Below are 16,514 nucleotides of genomic sequence, written 5' to 3' on the forward strand. Positions count from 1 at the left end.
GCTATATTTTGGAAGAGTTTGAGAAGGATAGGTGTTAGCTCTTCTCCAAATGTTTTATAGAATTAGCCTGTGAAGCCATCTGGTCCTGGGCTTTTGTTTGTTGGAAGATTTTTAATCACAGTTTCAATTTCAGTGCTTGTGATTGGTCTGTTCATATTTTCTATTTCTTCCTGATTCAGTCTTGGCAGGTTGTGCATTTCTAAGAATTTGACCATTTCTTCCAGGTTGTCCATTTTATTGGCATAAAGTTGATTGTAGTAATCTCTCATGATCTTTTGTATTTCTGCAGTGTCAGTTGTTACTTCCCCTTTTTCATTTCTAATTCTATTGATTTGAGTCTTCTCCCTTTTTTTCTTGATGAGTCTGGCTAATGGTTTATCAATTTTGTTTATCTTCTCAAAGAACCAGCTTTTAGTTTTACTGATCTTTGCTATCGTTTCCTTCATTTCTTTTTCATTTATTTCTGATCTGATTTTTATGATTTCTTTCCTTCTGCTAACTTTGGGGTTTTTTTGTTCTTCTTTCTCTAATTGCTTTAGGTGCAAGGTTAGGTTGTTTATTCGAGATGTTTCCTGTTTCTTAAGGTAGGATTGTATTGCTATAAACTTCCCTCTTAGAACTGCTTTTGCTGCGTCCCATAGATTTTGGGTTGTCATGTCTCCATTGTCATTTGTTTTTAGGTTTTTTAAATTTCCTCTTTGATTTCTTCAGTGATCACTTCGTTATTAAGTAGTGTATTGTTTAGCCTCCAGGTGTTTGTATTTTTTACAGATATTTTCCTGTAATTGACATCTAGTCTCATAGGGTTGTGTTCGGAAAAGATACTTGGTAACAATTTCAATTTTCTTAAATTTACCAAGGCTTGATTTGTGACCCAAGATATGATCTATCCTGGAGAATATTCCATGAGCACTTGAGAAAAATATGTATTCTCTTGTTTTTGGATGGAAGGTCCTATAAATATCAATTAAGTCCATCTTGTTTAATGTATCATTTAAAGCTGTGTTTCCTTATTTATTTTCATTTTGGATGATCTGTCCATTGGTGAAAGTAGGGTGTTAAAGTCCCCTACTATGATTGTGTTACTGTCGACTTCTCCTTTTATGGCTGTTAGTATTTGCCTTATATATTGAGGTGCTCCTATGTTGGGTGCATAAATATTTCCAATTTTTATATCTTCTTCTTGGACTTTTTTCAGTCTCCTATAATTTTATAAGTATATATGACCCTGTTATTTCCCAAACAAACTACCTCTTCCTTTCCAATATTTATACCTTTTATTTCTTTTTCTTCTTCTCTCTGTCTCTTTTTTTTGCCTCATGGCACAGCTAAGACCATCAGCACAGTGCTGAACAGAAGTAGTAAGAGAGAGCATCCTTGCCTGGTTCCTGATCGCAGGGCAAGATGTTCAGTCTAGTGTTTCAACTGAACATTTGATATGACCTCTAGATTTTTTCCGGGTGCTCTTTACCACTTGAGAACATTTCCTTCTATTCCTGGTTTGCTGATTGTTTACGTGAATATTTTGCCATGCACTGTTTCTACATCTAATTGAGATATTTTTTCTCCTTTATTCTGTTAATGTGGTGAATTATATTGACTGATTTTCAAAGGTCAGCTAAGCTTAGATTGCTGGGAAAAAACCCTCTCTGGGTTATGACCTGTTATTCTTTTTATATATTGCCGGATTCGTTTTGCTAATAGTTTCTTAGGGAGTTTTACATCTGTGTTCACAGAGGACAGTGCTCTGCAATTGTTCTTTTCTTGTTAGGTTCTTGTCTTATTTTAGCCTCACTGAATTAGTTAGGTAGTATTTCCTCCTCTATTCTCTGAAAAAGCATGTGTAAGAATGTCTGAAGTTTTCCCAGTGAGGGTGTCTTGTGGGTGGAGGCCCCACAAAAAGACCCGTCCTGCCCCAGCATCGACAGTGCTGTGCAGGCGGCAGACACTCCGCGAGGGGCGTGCAGCTCCCATGCTCCCATGCCCATGAGGCCTCCACATAGTTATATGGCTGCTTCCCCACTGCTCCTGGTCCAGCATCACCAGCATCACCTGGGAGCCTGTTGGAAATGCCAGTTCTCAGGCTCACCAGCCTGGTTGACTGGAAATCCTGGAGAGCCAACCCTGCATGATGGGAGCACCAGACATGATGTAACTCAGAAGATGCGAGAGGAAGGGGAGCAGCAGGGGTTTCCAGCTAATTTCAACACTGCTCCAGAGCTGGGCACAGATCAGATGGAGGACCACGCTACTGGGTGAAAAGTGCCAGCCCTTCTCGATCCCCATGAGCCAGTCCATGGCTGCGCAGGGACCGTCGCGCCCGCCGCCCAACTCTCTCGGCCCTCAGCTCGCGGCAGCGGTGGCAGAGGCCGGAAGTCCATAAAGATTTTTGAATGAATTGAAGACATTTTAAAATTTGAGCCCAGCAGCCTAGATATAACTAAGTTCAGTTCAAGCAGTAACTGAGAAAAGTCAAGGATTATTGAGGAAGCCTCTGAATTTTTTTGGTTAATTTTATGTATATATGTATATATGTATATATATATATATATATATATATATATATATATATATATATATATATATATATGTATATAGCTGTTTGTTTGTTTGTTTTTGGTCATGCCATGGGGCTTGCAGGATCTCAGTTCCCTGACCAGGGATTGAACCTGGGCCTCAGCAGTGAAAGCCTGGAGTCCTAACTTAGGCCACCAGGGAACTACAAGGATAATTGTCTTCTTTACTGTTGCTATGCTTAGCTATTTTAATAAAAACATAGTAGTGAAACTGCACCTCAGATTGGGTCTTGAACCCACTTGCTGGGACTCGAACTCAGCCTAAACCCAGATTGGGACTTGAACCCCCGAGGCCGGAACTTGAACCTGGCCAAAACCCTGATTGGGACTTGAACCCATGCAACCGGGACTCGAACCCGGCCAAAACCCAGTGTCTTCCAACTGAGATCACACAGCTGGTTTCAGTACTTAAGGAAGCTCAGGTTCTTGATGTCTCATCGCAGAAAGAATTCAGTGAGAGACAAGTGATAGGTAAGAAGTGGATTTATTTAGAGAGAAACACACTCCACAGACAGAGCGTGGGCCATCTCAGAAGGTGAGAGTGGCACCAGGGTATGGAGTTGTTAGTTTTTATAGGGGTGGGTAATTTCATAGGCTAATGAGTGGGAGGAGTATTCCAGCTATTTCGGGAATGGGCGGGGATTTCCAGGAATTGGGCCACCGACCACTTTTTGATCCTTATGGTCAGTCTTGGAACTGTCATGGCGCCTGTGGGTGTGTCATTTAGCTTGCTGATGTGTTACAATGAGCGTATACTGAGGTTCAAGGTCTAGTAGAAATCTACTTCTCTGCCATCTTGGACCCATTTGGTTCTAATCAGTTTATGTGATGTCCTTGGGCTATGTCATTCTTTCAAAGGTTGTGTCCTGCCCCCTTTCCTCCTGTTTCAGTAGAGCTGGAAATCTCACTAATTGAACTTAGTTAACCAGACCTTTCAGAAGTGTGTATATTCAAATCAGAAAGTCACAACTCAGGTATTCTGTAGCTGATCTGGAGCAGTGGAATCTAATTGCAGGCAAAGTATTTTGATGAAAATAAGTAAGCTACCTCTGTCTGGCTGTGGTTTTTAAATTTTATTGTGTGATCCATGCTACCACTAAATGTCTGGAGGAGAAGCTGATGTAATAATTGCCCCACTTAGCTTTATATTCATTCATTCATTCAATCATTCATTCATTCATTCAAGAAAATTTATTGAGCACCTAGACACTGAGGAATTTCTTAAGAATCAAGTCCAAATTTAAAAATTTTTGCTCAAAATCCTTTTATATTTGGCCTACATTGACTTATCTAGCCTGTATGCTATGAATTTACTTTACAGCCCTTTACTTTGGCCAAGCTGGGAGCACAGATGTTGAAAACATGAGATACAGCATGGGTTCTAATCCTGGACCTGCTGTATCTCAGTTTCCTCATCTCTGAAATGGACAAGTAATACCTAACCTAGCTCTTCAAATTGCTGTGAGGATTAACTAAGAACATATACACAAAGGCCTGACACAGAGAGGACTACACACTTGTGAATGGCTATTTGAGGTTCTATGCAGAGGGCACAGACTGCAGGCCTGCCAGCCAGGCTTCAAATCATGTTCTACCACTTAGTAGTTCTGCAACCGTCAGCAAGTTACTTATCCTCTGTGTGCCTCAATCTCTTCCTCTGTAAAATGGGGATAAGAGCACTTGACTACTGGGATTGCTGAGAGGATTAGATGAGTTATAGCATGTAAAAGTACTTAGAACATAGCCTGGCACATAGTAAACACTCAATAAATTTTAAATACTCTAATTAGTCCCCAAACTAATAAAAATGTTCTAGAGCTGAACCTAGTCGAAGCTAAATCTCCTTTTCTCTTCAAAAATGCCATCTGTAGAGTGCCATCTTTCCTTCAAAGTTTAATTTACTCCCAGCTCTTCCATGTAACCTCTTTGGTTGCATAAGCCCTTAAGTGGACCTTTGAATTTGGTAGCATTTTTTACATATCACTCACCCACAGAGTCATCACTACTGCTAACATTTTAGTGAGTTTTAGCAATATCCTAGACTTCCATAATCAGAATAAAATCTTAATTTTGTATATAAAAGTTTTCCAATTCTTTTTTCTTACTCTATGTACTGTTGTATATTTGCTATGTTGAATGAAACTTTTGAAATAATTTTGAAAGAGCCTAAATTTTACAACATCCTGAAATTTTCTTTTCTAACATAATAGATACGCTTTTCTTTTCAACAGAGAAAAGTATGTTTGATCAAAGTGATTTCTCTCGGAAAGTTTTTGTAGTTATGCTTAAGTTCATGTGATAACACATTTCCTTCTTCCATGGTAACCACCATTATAAATCAGATGAAGAAATATTATAGCAGAGAGTCAAATACACAAAGGAAACATATCCGTTAGAGAAAATATAAACTAATAATAATACTGAAGAACCCAAGTTTAGCTGTGTTTAAATTATTACCATAGTTTAAAATGCTGCATCTTTTCTGTATGATTTGCATGGCTCACTTCTGAGCAATTTTAAAAAATAACTCAGAATTAGACTAAAACTTTTCTAGAAATGGAAAGAAGCCTCACATGTGAAACAGAATCCTATCCCATCCCTAGAGGCTGTAAGAGCTGTAGGTGGTACGTGATTTATCAATCTACTCAAATATGAACCTAATCCTAGGTTACAGAATTAGGGTACTGGAGCCTGTGTCTGAAGTTTAAGTAGGACTTATAAACCTGAGATATAAATTGGCTGTGGCAAGAGGGAAGATTGGAAACGATTTGGTCTCTTAGAATCTATACTGTGTTGCATTCTGAATAAAATGTTGAAAATCTCTCATTTATAGCCGTGCAAATAAACGAGAAATTTCTTGTTGTGACTATCCTATCTTTTTTTCTTTTTCGTTTCCAGATAAGTGGTTTTACTGTTACCTGCCTAAGTCCTAACTAATCATGCTTCTGTACCTTTTACCTGTATAGTTTCCCACTTCTGGACATCTTTTCTATTTCTCTCTCTCTCACCTGATGTCGTCATACTAAGGGATCAGGATAAAAATTTTTTTAAGAATTCTTCTTCTTTTTTTTTAATCCCAAAGGCTATGCATTTATTCCTTTCTAAATGGTATATAATTTCATTTTAGGGCAAGTAAGTATGTGTTTGCATTAATGAATATATGAAATGACAAAATTATTGAAATGGAGAACAAATTAGTAGTTGCCAGGGGTTAAGGATAGAGGGGTATCGGGGGGTGAGAGGGAAGTGGGGTAACATGAAGCATCCTGGGGGTGATGAAGCTGTTCTGTATCTGGATGGTATCAATATTAATAAGCTGGTCATGATATTGTACTGTAATTTTATAAGATGTTACCATTGGGGGGAACTGGTATAGGGCACATGGGATCTCTTTGTATTACATCTTAAAACTGCATGTGAATCTACAATTATCTCAAAATAAAATGTCTAATTAAAGTTTGTATAAGACATCTGGATATAAATATTGATAGAAGCTTTGGATGTAACTAATACCAGTTTGCTGGAGACAGTACAGTGAGAAGAGAAAAGGACTAAGATAAATCTTCAGGAATCTGACATCTAGTGGCTTGGTAGAAGGGAATCATCCTGCATTGAACACTGAGTAGGGAAGAAAAACTAGAGGATGATGATGCATCATAGAAGGCAAGCAAAGAGGGTATTTTGAAGAAGAAATAGTCAACACTGTTGAAATCTGCTGCTAAATTAGGTAAAATGAGGAATAAATATAGTTGGGTTTAGCATTATGGTCATCATTGATTTTATCAAGTAATGAAGAATAAAGCCAGATTGAAGTGGTTATGGAATAGAAGGTAAGAAAAGAGACCAGGAGTTTAGAACCGCCTTCAGGAAATTTGGGAAGGCGAGCAAAATGGCACAGAAACTAATTTTTTGGGGCAAGGTTAAACTGTGGAGCGATAAGCATATTTCACAGGATTATTTAAAAGAGAGATGAGGGAATTCCCTGGTGGTCCAGTGGTTAGGACTTGGAGCTTTCACTGCTGTGGCCCAGGTTCAATTCCTGGTCAGAGAACTAAGATCCCACAAGCCACACCGTGTGACTAATAAATTAATAAATAAATGGGAGAGGAACGCAAGGAAAAATGAATTATTGATAGCATAATGTATGTAAGAAGATGGGAGGGAAATGGTTCCAAAGCACAGATGGAGGTATTGGCTTTAGAAATGAAAGACTAATCTTCTATTATCACAAGAGAGAAGTTTATATGCAGATGTAAGTTTGTGAGTTTTGTACTGAGTACAAAAGCAGGCTCTGTTCTATTTCTTTTTATTTTTCCCCAAAAAAGTAGGAGGTGTGGTTGTCTGTCTAAAATAAGTAGTAGTAGGGAGGGTGGGAGGGAGAGAGATGCAAGAGGGAAGAGATATGGGAACATATGTATATGTATAACTGATTCACTTTGTTATAAAGCAGAAACTAACACACCATTGTAAAGCAATTATACCCCAATAAAGATGTTAAAAAAAAATAAAATAAGTAGTAGTAAATAATGGGTTGGAGAGATCTGAGGTTTACCCTGTGAGGATAAGTATTGTGGGATTGCTGGGCCATGAGGATGGCCCATTTGAAACTGAGGACAATATCTGCCCTGTTGTGTCAATGCTTTCTTGCAGTGCTAGGCTGCTCAGCGCCACTAGCCCTCACAGTGGAGACTGCCCTATTCTGAAATACATTATTAAGGTAATGGACCAAGCATGCTAACTGTAATGGATGAGCTCTGAAATAGCAGAAGTGCTGTATCCTTAAAATGAGCATTATTTCATTTATTGAACTATTCCTTAAACAAATATGTACATACTTGAAAAATGAATGATGTTTGATTTTAAAGTATCGAGCACATAAGCTATTTGAGGACATAATTATTCACAGAAGCAACTTCCTTATATGTGAATTATGCAGTCTAAATAGTACCACTGGGCTTCATCCCAACAGTTCAGGGTGGTCTTTGGCCATACTGAGTTCAACAAAACAGTCCCTGGCAAGCTGAAAACTGGAGTCACATCCCATGAGCACTTAACTTCTATTAGATTAATGACTCCTATTAGATGTATTTTTTTAATGTAAGAAAAAAAATTAAAAGAGAGTGAGCAATTGTGCCTGATTCTTCAGTCATAAAAGAGCATATTGCCCATAGATGGGAGAGTGGCCCTGCTATCGTAACACCTGGTTTTAATGTTTGAATGCCTCCCATCATGCAACCATCTTGCAACACATTTGATTATAGTTGTTAAAGACATGAATTTAATATATATCATGGCCATAAATGCGGATAACTATGTCATCTGGTACTAACTAAAGAAACAGCCATCTTTCCCAATGCTGAAGAGGAAACAATATGTTGGAATTACTGAGAAATGGAATTACCAGATTCCTACATGGCACCTTCCCAAAGTGGACTATAACAATGTAGACTTCTGTCTTAGTTTGTGATTCGTAAATTAGAGAAAATGACAGTAGCTACTGCAAAGAGTTACCGTGAGGATTAATTAAGCTAATGCATATCAAGCACTGATAAGGCTTTAAAGGGTAATTTTGACTTTTCCTTTTAGAATCTGATCCCATATACTGGATGACACAGCACCACACTAAGGAGCACTGCTTTCTGCCACTCCCGGTGATATTTCACCACAATCTGAGAAAAGCTATGTGTTTCAGTATTGGTGATGTAGGCAGGGGATATGGAGAGAGGACTGGAAAGACAGAGAACTCAAGCAAGGATGCATGATAGAGTCTGTCTTCTGTGCTCTGTGAACATACTTATTTCTTCCTTTTATAGGATAGTTCATCTAAGCAACGGATAAAGCCTGTAAATGGACACATACAAATGGACATTGAAAGTCTCGAGGGCTGAATACGTATTTGTACCCTGAACTGAAATGTGGGACTCAGTAATGAGGCACATTTTATGTTTATTATTGAAATTATTATTAATTTCATGGATTAAAAATGTTTTGTCCCCAGGAAATATCATAGTAACATTAAAATATATTGTTTTAAAGATTTCTAAAAGCTGCAGACTCCCGTCATAGTGAATGGTGATATTAGCATACAAATAAATGACTACAGAGTACATTGGGCAATGTTTAAGCCTACACTTTTCCTGATATCACAAATGACCTGCATTTCAGAGAGCACATTTTGCTGTCCAACGGAAAGAACACAAGTCTCTTATCCATGAGTTAGTTGAGAAGGCAGTTTTGGAATCTCCATTGGATAGGATAGAACCTTGTATAATTAGACAACACAAGAAACCTCATATGTGCAATATAATGAGAACATAAGGTGCAGGTACTATTACAAAAAGAACACTTAACACCCTGTGAGAGCTCCACGCTCTCAGCAATTATTAACTAAGGAGACCCTCACCAATAATCTCTTAAGTGTAAAACATGTTTTTCCCTGGTTTAGCCTCTTTTATAAATACACTGTGGGTCCTAAGTTAGACTCTGGGAGGTCCCTGATCTTTAACTGCTTAATAACTTTAGATACTGACTCTGAAGTTCCTCCCAAGCTCAGGTACACTGTCTCTCTTATTTGAAGAGGGTAGTTAAAACAACTACCTCTTCACAAGGCCTACTTTCCTAAGTCTGATATTTTGGGTGTGAGTTTAGAGTAGATCAGAATTTTATGAGAATGGCAACAGAATGGTCAGCTCCTCCAAATTCCCATGTTTCCCCCTCCTTGAGCTTGAGTTCAAGGGAAAGTGCACAGTTATGCTTTGCATGGAATTCCAGTGTATGCTTGGAACAGAAATTAGTCTGGATATAGGGAAAAGATTATTAATGCTATAATGCTTGGGTGACAATGAATGGTAGTATCACATTTTAAATACGATAAGGTTTTAAAATCAGGTTGAAGGTGTAAATCAAGAATAGCCCAAGTTAACTCTGAAAACATTTAAGTCACTCTTAAAGTTACCATATGCATGATCAATATTTATGTATAAAGCTTGAAATGGACCTTTTATCTCTTACTAAGTTTAACATCAGGAGTGTCTCCCCCAGCACAGAAGCAGGTACTGTTTCTTCATTTGGGTACCAGAAGAAGTTCTAATACTAGGCTCATGTTTCAGAGATATCTGTAGTCTTTCTTCAAAAACTAGACTCAGATTCAGGGCTATGAGATGCTTATATTGACAGGCACATTGTACCTTAGACCAGCTAAGGAGTCAGCACTCATGTCTGCCATCTTAAGCATGCTTTGTTCTCACTGGGTGCAGGAAAACAGAATCCTTACACTATTTAAATTGTTTTCTCTCTCCCCTTCCCTCTTTCCCTCTCTTTGTTCCCTTTGTGTCACAAACTTTTCTTCCTTTCCCAAGCACCCTTCACTCTTTTCATCTGAAAATCTGCAAGTCTCTTTTTGAAGAAAACTCATGGTTGGGTTTTTTAATTAGAGAAACTGTTTTTTTTTTTACTTATAATGGGAGGGAGGTAAATATAAAGGAAGTTACTCAAAAGAAAGCAGGTGATAAAGCATAATGGAATGATAAATTGAAGTAGAAGAGGGAAAAACAACAGCAAGAAGATGGGAATGACAAAATAAACTTCATTTCTTGAAATAGTGAGAGTGCTTTGGAAAATCCAAAGCCCTATTCAAATGCTAGGAGTAGTTTGCCTGAGATTGACTTTGTGACTGGAGAAGGCCTTTGTGAAAATTACAGTGTACCAAATTTTTTTTCAGCTATTTCGCTGTGGTAAAATACATATAACATAAAGCGTACCACCTTAAACCATTGTTAAGTGTACAGTTCAGTGGTATTAAATATATTCATAATGTTGTGCAACCATCACCACCATTCACCTCCACAATTCTTTTCATCTCTTAACACTGAAATTCTATACCCATTAAACAATAACTCCCCATTCCCCCCTCCCCAAGGCTCCTGGTCACCGCCACCTTAGTTTCTGTATCTCTGTAGCTATGATTTGGACTACTCTAAGTACATCATGTAAGTGGAATCATATAGTCATTTGTCTTTTTGAGGCTGCCTTATTTTGTGTAATGTCCTTAGAATTCAACCATGCTGTGGCATGTGTCAGAATTATTCCTTTTAAGAACGAATAATAGTCTATGGTATGTATACTCCATATTCTGCTTATCCATTCATCCATTGATGAACATTTGGACTGCTTCCACATTTTAGTTATTGTGAATAATGCTGTTATAAACATGGTTGTACAAATATCTCTTTGATACTCTGCTTTCAATTCCTTTGGGTATATTCCCAGAAGCAGAATTGCTGGATCATATGGTAATTCCATTTTTAATTTTTTTGAGTAACAGCCATACGGTTTTCCACAGTAGCTGTACTATTTTATATTCCCACTGACATTGCACAGGGGTTCCAATTTCTCCACATCCTTGTCAAAACTTATTTTCTGTTTTTTGATACTAGCCATCCTAAATGGTTATGAGGTAGTATGCATCAAATTTTGAGTCTCATCCACCAGACTCCCACATGTAAAGTGACCATCAGGTAAAACAATCCCTTGATAAATTTCCAGTTAGAATAACAGAATATGGCAAATTCTTAATAATTTTATCTTCAGAAAAACTGCTGCTTCTCAGGTCAAGAAAAGTAAATTGTATGGCATTTTTGTAGTGATCCTTCAATTAACCAAAATTGAGCCTCTGCTAAATGTCAGGCACTAGCTAGGCGCTTATGATACAAAGATGTTCTTATGGTACTCACAGCTGGAAAGGTATTAGATAGTGTGTTTTTCTTCTAGAAAGTTCAGATGAAATTGAAACCTGCTTTGAGTTAAAGGACCAGAGTGTTTCTTAATAAACAGTCTGTGAAAACAGACCAGTGAAACATCTAATTTCAAAGAACACTAAGGTAGTAATTAAAGCATGTGGGAGATCATTAGTACCTATATGGCATTTGGATTACTATGAATATTGTACTAAACCAGAATGACTGGAGTAAGACAAAAATTAATCTTTTAATCTGCTAAGGGAGTTTTTTCCCAAAGATGGTTAAATTGAGGATATTTAGAATATAAATAATATAATACTCAAATTAGAGCTTAAACATTAAACATTTTTAAATTAGTGGTAATTAAATATGGAAGACAGTATCAAAACGATTATAGATACAGATAGTTTTTATGACTAATATTGAGATGAAAATTCTGAGATCAATTATATTAGGTGATTGTTGACCTGTTGGGGTAAAACTTCAAAATCGGGTATAAATCATATTGTTAAAAAGACAGATATATAATATTTTGATCACCCAGGTGTATATATTTTAATAGGAAAAGGACAGAGTTTGACAGAATTCTGAAATGATTTTTCATCTGTTTTAAATGGATTTATGTCCTAGAGTGTGGTGGTAAATATTTAATAACCAGCTCACTTACTTTTTTTAGGAAAAAAAAAAGCTCTGATTTGTGACATTTGCCAATTTCCATGGTGTATATTCTCCCACCATGGCTGATTTCAGGCCACCAGTGGAATGTCATTTACTGTGGAGTTGAGAAAGAATACACATCACAGGCTCTCCCAAGCCGGTGTAAGTCAGCTCCAGCACACCTCTGCTCATGTCTAAAATTACATCAGAAGTCAAACGTGACTTAGTGAAAAACATTACAATCCGAATAAACCTAATAGTGCAATCTAATCTATCAGTCAACAAACTTCAAAGTCAGAGAAGTTCAATTTATAAATTTAAAAAGTACCAAAAAAGTACTTTAAAAAGTACCAAAATAAGATATTTAGATAACTTTGAACAAAAAGAAACAATAATTACCTAAAGATGCAATCTCATTTCTTGTCACTTCATTTGGAATACTTACATTATAATTAATTCCAACAAACATTTATAGAGCCTTTACTCAGTGCTAGGAACTCTTCCAAGCATTTTATGTATATCAATTAATTTAATCTTCAAAACAAATCTGTTTTTTATAAAAGATTAAACTGAATCATACAGAGCCATTTGTTTAAGGTCACATCATTAGTAAATGATAGTAAGGGATTAAAAGAAAAAAGCATAGTCTATCTCCAGTGTACCTGCCTTTAACTACTGCTCATATAGCCTCTAAAATTATCTAGAAATAAGGCTGCAAGAAAGACTTCATGCAAGTCTGGCATTACAAAGTGAAAGACTATACAGACTGGAAATATAGTCTGAAAAAATAAAAGTATGAAACAATGAGTTAGGAGAACAATAAACATCACCAATAAAGGCCTTCCTTAATTTCTCCTCCTCTGTAAAAGAAAGTCACCATCAAGAAATTACTGAGTGGAAATTTAGAGTTTATTACAATAATATCTTTTATGCAATGAAAAAATTACTATATGGAAATCATTGTTACAGGGGAACTTTGAGTGAAAAATTGTGGATGTATAATTTGTTAACCACTTTAATTTGAATCTCTGTAAGAGAAAATAAAGAAGTGAAGATAATAATTAGGCAATACTTCAAAAGAAAAACCAACTGGTTTCAGAAAGTTGGTGAAATTTCTCATTGTTTTCATTGTAGGGATTAGCCATTTTTTTCCCCAGAATCATTAAGTAATGCTGGGGCTGAACTGTCCTGTGATTTAATCTGCTGGTGTAAATCATCTTCATCTAATCTCATAATTAAAACCAATAAGGAAGAACTTCTTGTTTCTAAACAAGATGTGAAATCCTTCAAATTCATAACTGAGATGTAATTTTTTTTCTTTCTTCAAAGTTAGAAAGTTAGAGCTTCAGATTTGGTCTAAGCATGAAGATGGGCTTTCCAGATTTCTGGAAAACTGAATTAAGAGCAGTGGTTCAGGGAAACCTGAGCAAAGACTCCTAATGAGAGTGTTGCTGGGAAGACTCCACATAATTCAAAAATCAGGACAGCCCAATGTTTATAAACATGTCTTAAACAGGACCACACAGATGATTAGTGTAAGATGTTCTGGAATGATGATGCAAGCATGAGTACAAAAGGGCAATGGCCCAGCAAGAAATCCCTTTATTTCTCAAGATCTTCCTTGTAAGGAGAATATCACTTCATTGCTGCTTCCTCTTAAGGAAACCAAGGGAAAATCTCTCCCCAGATACACTGCATTTGCTTTCGCTTTGTTGGCCTGCTAATTTCCATTCTTAAGTTCTGTATCCTTGGCTAAGGGTTAAATCTTATTAGAGAGGGATTTTATGTTATGTATGTGATTTCTTTTTGTCAACCCCAAACTTATCCACAACTGGAAACTGTATTTATATGAGGTTGAGCAATTTTACTTACTATGAAGTAAAATCAGTTAATGTATGTTAGTGACACTTTGTAAACCATAAAAAGTCACACAAATACTTTCCTTCCCCATGTTTTTAAGGAGTAGACAATAGGAGAAACACATGTGTCTGGGATACATATGCTCTTTACTCCCTGCGGGTGCTGCATTTTATGTTAAGGAGTGTGATCCTGGCTTATTGCTGTTTATTACTGGGGCATTTATATGGCCTTGCTAGGTTATGGGAGATCAGGATAGTCATAGGGCATGATTTACAAACCTGGCTTTGTATATTGAGTGTTTATTAATATATCTAGTATGTGTACAGAAGAAGCTAGGTGGAGCTGGCTTTTCTCTAGAGATCAGTTTTATATGTAATAAGTGCAGTACAAATAAGAATGTTCATTTATCCTAGGGGGATTCAGAGGCCTGATTTATGAGACCTTTGTCCACCTAGCAACAAAGAAGAACAACCGGTGGACCTAGGATGGAAGACATCAGTTGCCTAATGAATCAACAATCAAATGAACCCCAGAAACAACTGAGAGAGACTTTGAAGAAAATTATTAGATGCTGCCTATAATTCAAAATATATAGTGAGTAATAGGGAGTAGACATAGTTCAGTTTAACCATTAAAGAAACTCAGGGCAGAAGTATCAGTATCAAGAAAGAAATCCAAGGAGACATTGCCAATGAGTCTTACATAGCCATTGGTGGAGATAGAATCCTGCAAACAATAATCCAAATGGGTAATAACGCTACAGTTGGCCTCCTTAGCTGGTGCTCAATAATCAATAATCTCAAGGGAAGACAGGGCCAACTTCATTTTCTTTCATCCAATTAATAATTATTGAAAGGTTGAAGGCTGACCTGTGACTAGTTTATTGGCTGACTAATTCAGCAAACAATGTTAAGAACCTACTATAAGTGAGGCTCTGTGCTGGGCACATTTTCAGGACCTCCATAACGGCTGCATAAGATAGATTTAAATTGCTGCACTTCAGAAGCAGCAGTAGCTGCTGTAACATCAACAAACAAACAATTGGGCTCCATCTTTTCTACAGACCTTGGTGCATATCTCTATTATAGCACTTACTATATTGTTTAGTAACTTGTTCTTTACTTTGTATGTTTCCCCAACTGAAACTTTTTCTGTAGAGCTGCAATATCTTTATGCATCTTTTAACCACCCCTATGGTCAACACAGATGCTGGTCGAATAAATGAATAAGGGGGTTAACCCGAATTCTCAGTGGACAATACAGCAAAATAAATAAAAGTGTTACAGTTTTAATCTAATCTTAAAATTTCTAGGAAAGAGTGGATTTAGGGAAAGTGTTAAATGAGTAAATTATGCAATATGCTCGTATATGTTAATTAACATTTGTCCTTTATACCAGGTATCCCTCCTCTGTGATGTTCTAATTGTCTATACCTCTATCTCTGCCCTCACCACATTCTGGAGTAATTATTTATGTGTCTGTCTTCCCAGTATTTTAAAGAAAGAGTAAGCCCCACTGAGGTGGTAAATGTGTATTATTCATCTTTGTATCCCCAAGGTTTATCACAGTGCTTGGCACACAGACCATCCTCAACAGATGTGTAAGGAATGAATGAATATGTGGTGACTCTTCCTGAGCTTATTCATTATAGAAGGTAATGTACTGAAAATAATAAAAAGTGAGACAATTCCATTTGTATGCCTCCACAAAATAGAAGCTATCAGTTTATAAGAATTAAACCTTATTATGTAGTTTATATTGGCATTTTAATACCAGATTATGACCATCTGGTGAAAATTCATCTTGTTATATTGTAGGAGACTTTTATTTCCTCTTTTGAAAAGCTATTTTTAGCTAAAAGTGACTGATTAGTCTTTGGAATGGTCTGATCCCATTTCTACTTTAATATGAAGTATCCTTTTTTGGAGCAAGGGACTTTTAGTCTTAGATTTCTGGTTCCCTTGCCCCCAGCTCAAATAAAATAAAACAAAAACCTATTCAACCACCAGTCTTTTCCTTTTCAGTAAATGATATAATTGTTTGTTAAGAACAAAAATCCAGGAGTCATCCTTGAATATTTTCCTTTCTTCTTCTACTTACCGGGCCCATTTTCCCAGCCCATTAATGACTGCCAATGCCAATCAATTGGCAGGTCCTGTGGTTCAGATTCCAAAATATATTCTGAATCTGTCAGTTTTTGCCACTTCTTTACCATTAAGGTCTTGCCTTAACTATTGCAATAGCCTTCTAACTGGTCTCATTACTTGACAGGACAGCAGCCGAGAGCTTTGAAATCCACTGAAATCCATCAATGGTTTGCTTCTGAACGTAAAGTAAAAGCCAACCTCTGCACCATGTCCTCAGTGCCCTACTTGATCTGGCCTCCACCAAACCCTTTATCTTTCCCTCCTACTACCCGTCCCTCTTTATTGCACCTCCAGGCCCCAGGCCTTCTTGCTGTCACTGGAACATGCCTGCTTAGTCCATACTCATGGCTGTTATTTTTGCTGTTCTCTCTTCCTGGAATACTCTTCTCATGGATCTCCACAAGGTGATTACTCACTATACAGCTATCTCTCATTTCTTTAAGGAGGCCTCTTTAAAACAGCATCTCTGCCCCTGTTAATTTCTATCCCATTTCTCTGCTTTAGTTTCTTAGTAAGAAATGAAACTCCTCATTTCC

The 16,514-nt window shown here is 37.0% G+C and overlaps 1 protein-coding gene across 2 annotated transcripts in view; it reads right to left on the reverse strand.

Moving 5' to 3' along the window:
- Positions 1–16,514, reverse strand: part of PIK3C2G (phosphatidylinositol-4-phosphate 3-kinase catalytic subunit type 2 gamma) — a 353,351-nt gene that overhangs the window by 140,119 nt on the left and 196,718 nt on the right. The window lies entirely within an intron of this gene.

This window comes from Phocoena phocoena, chromosome 11 (genome assembly GCF_963924675.1).
Source record: "Phocoena phocoena chromosome 11, mPhoPho1.1, whole genome shotgun sequence".
In the NCBI taxonomy this organism is placed as follows: domain Eukaryota; kingdom Metazoa; phylum Chordata; class Mammalia; order Artiodactyla; family Phocoenidae; genus Phocoena; species Phocoena phocoena.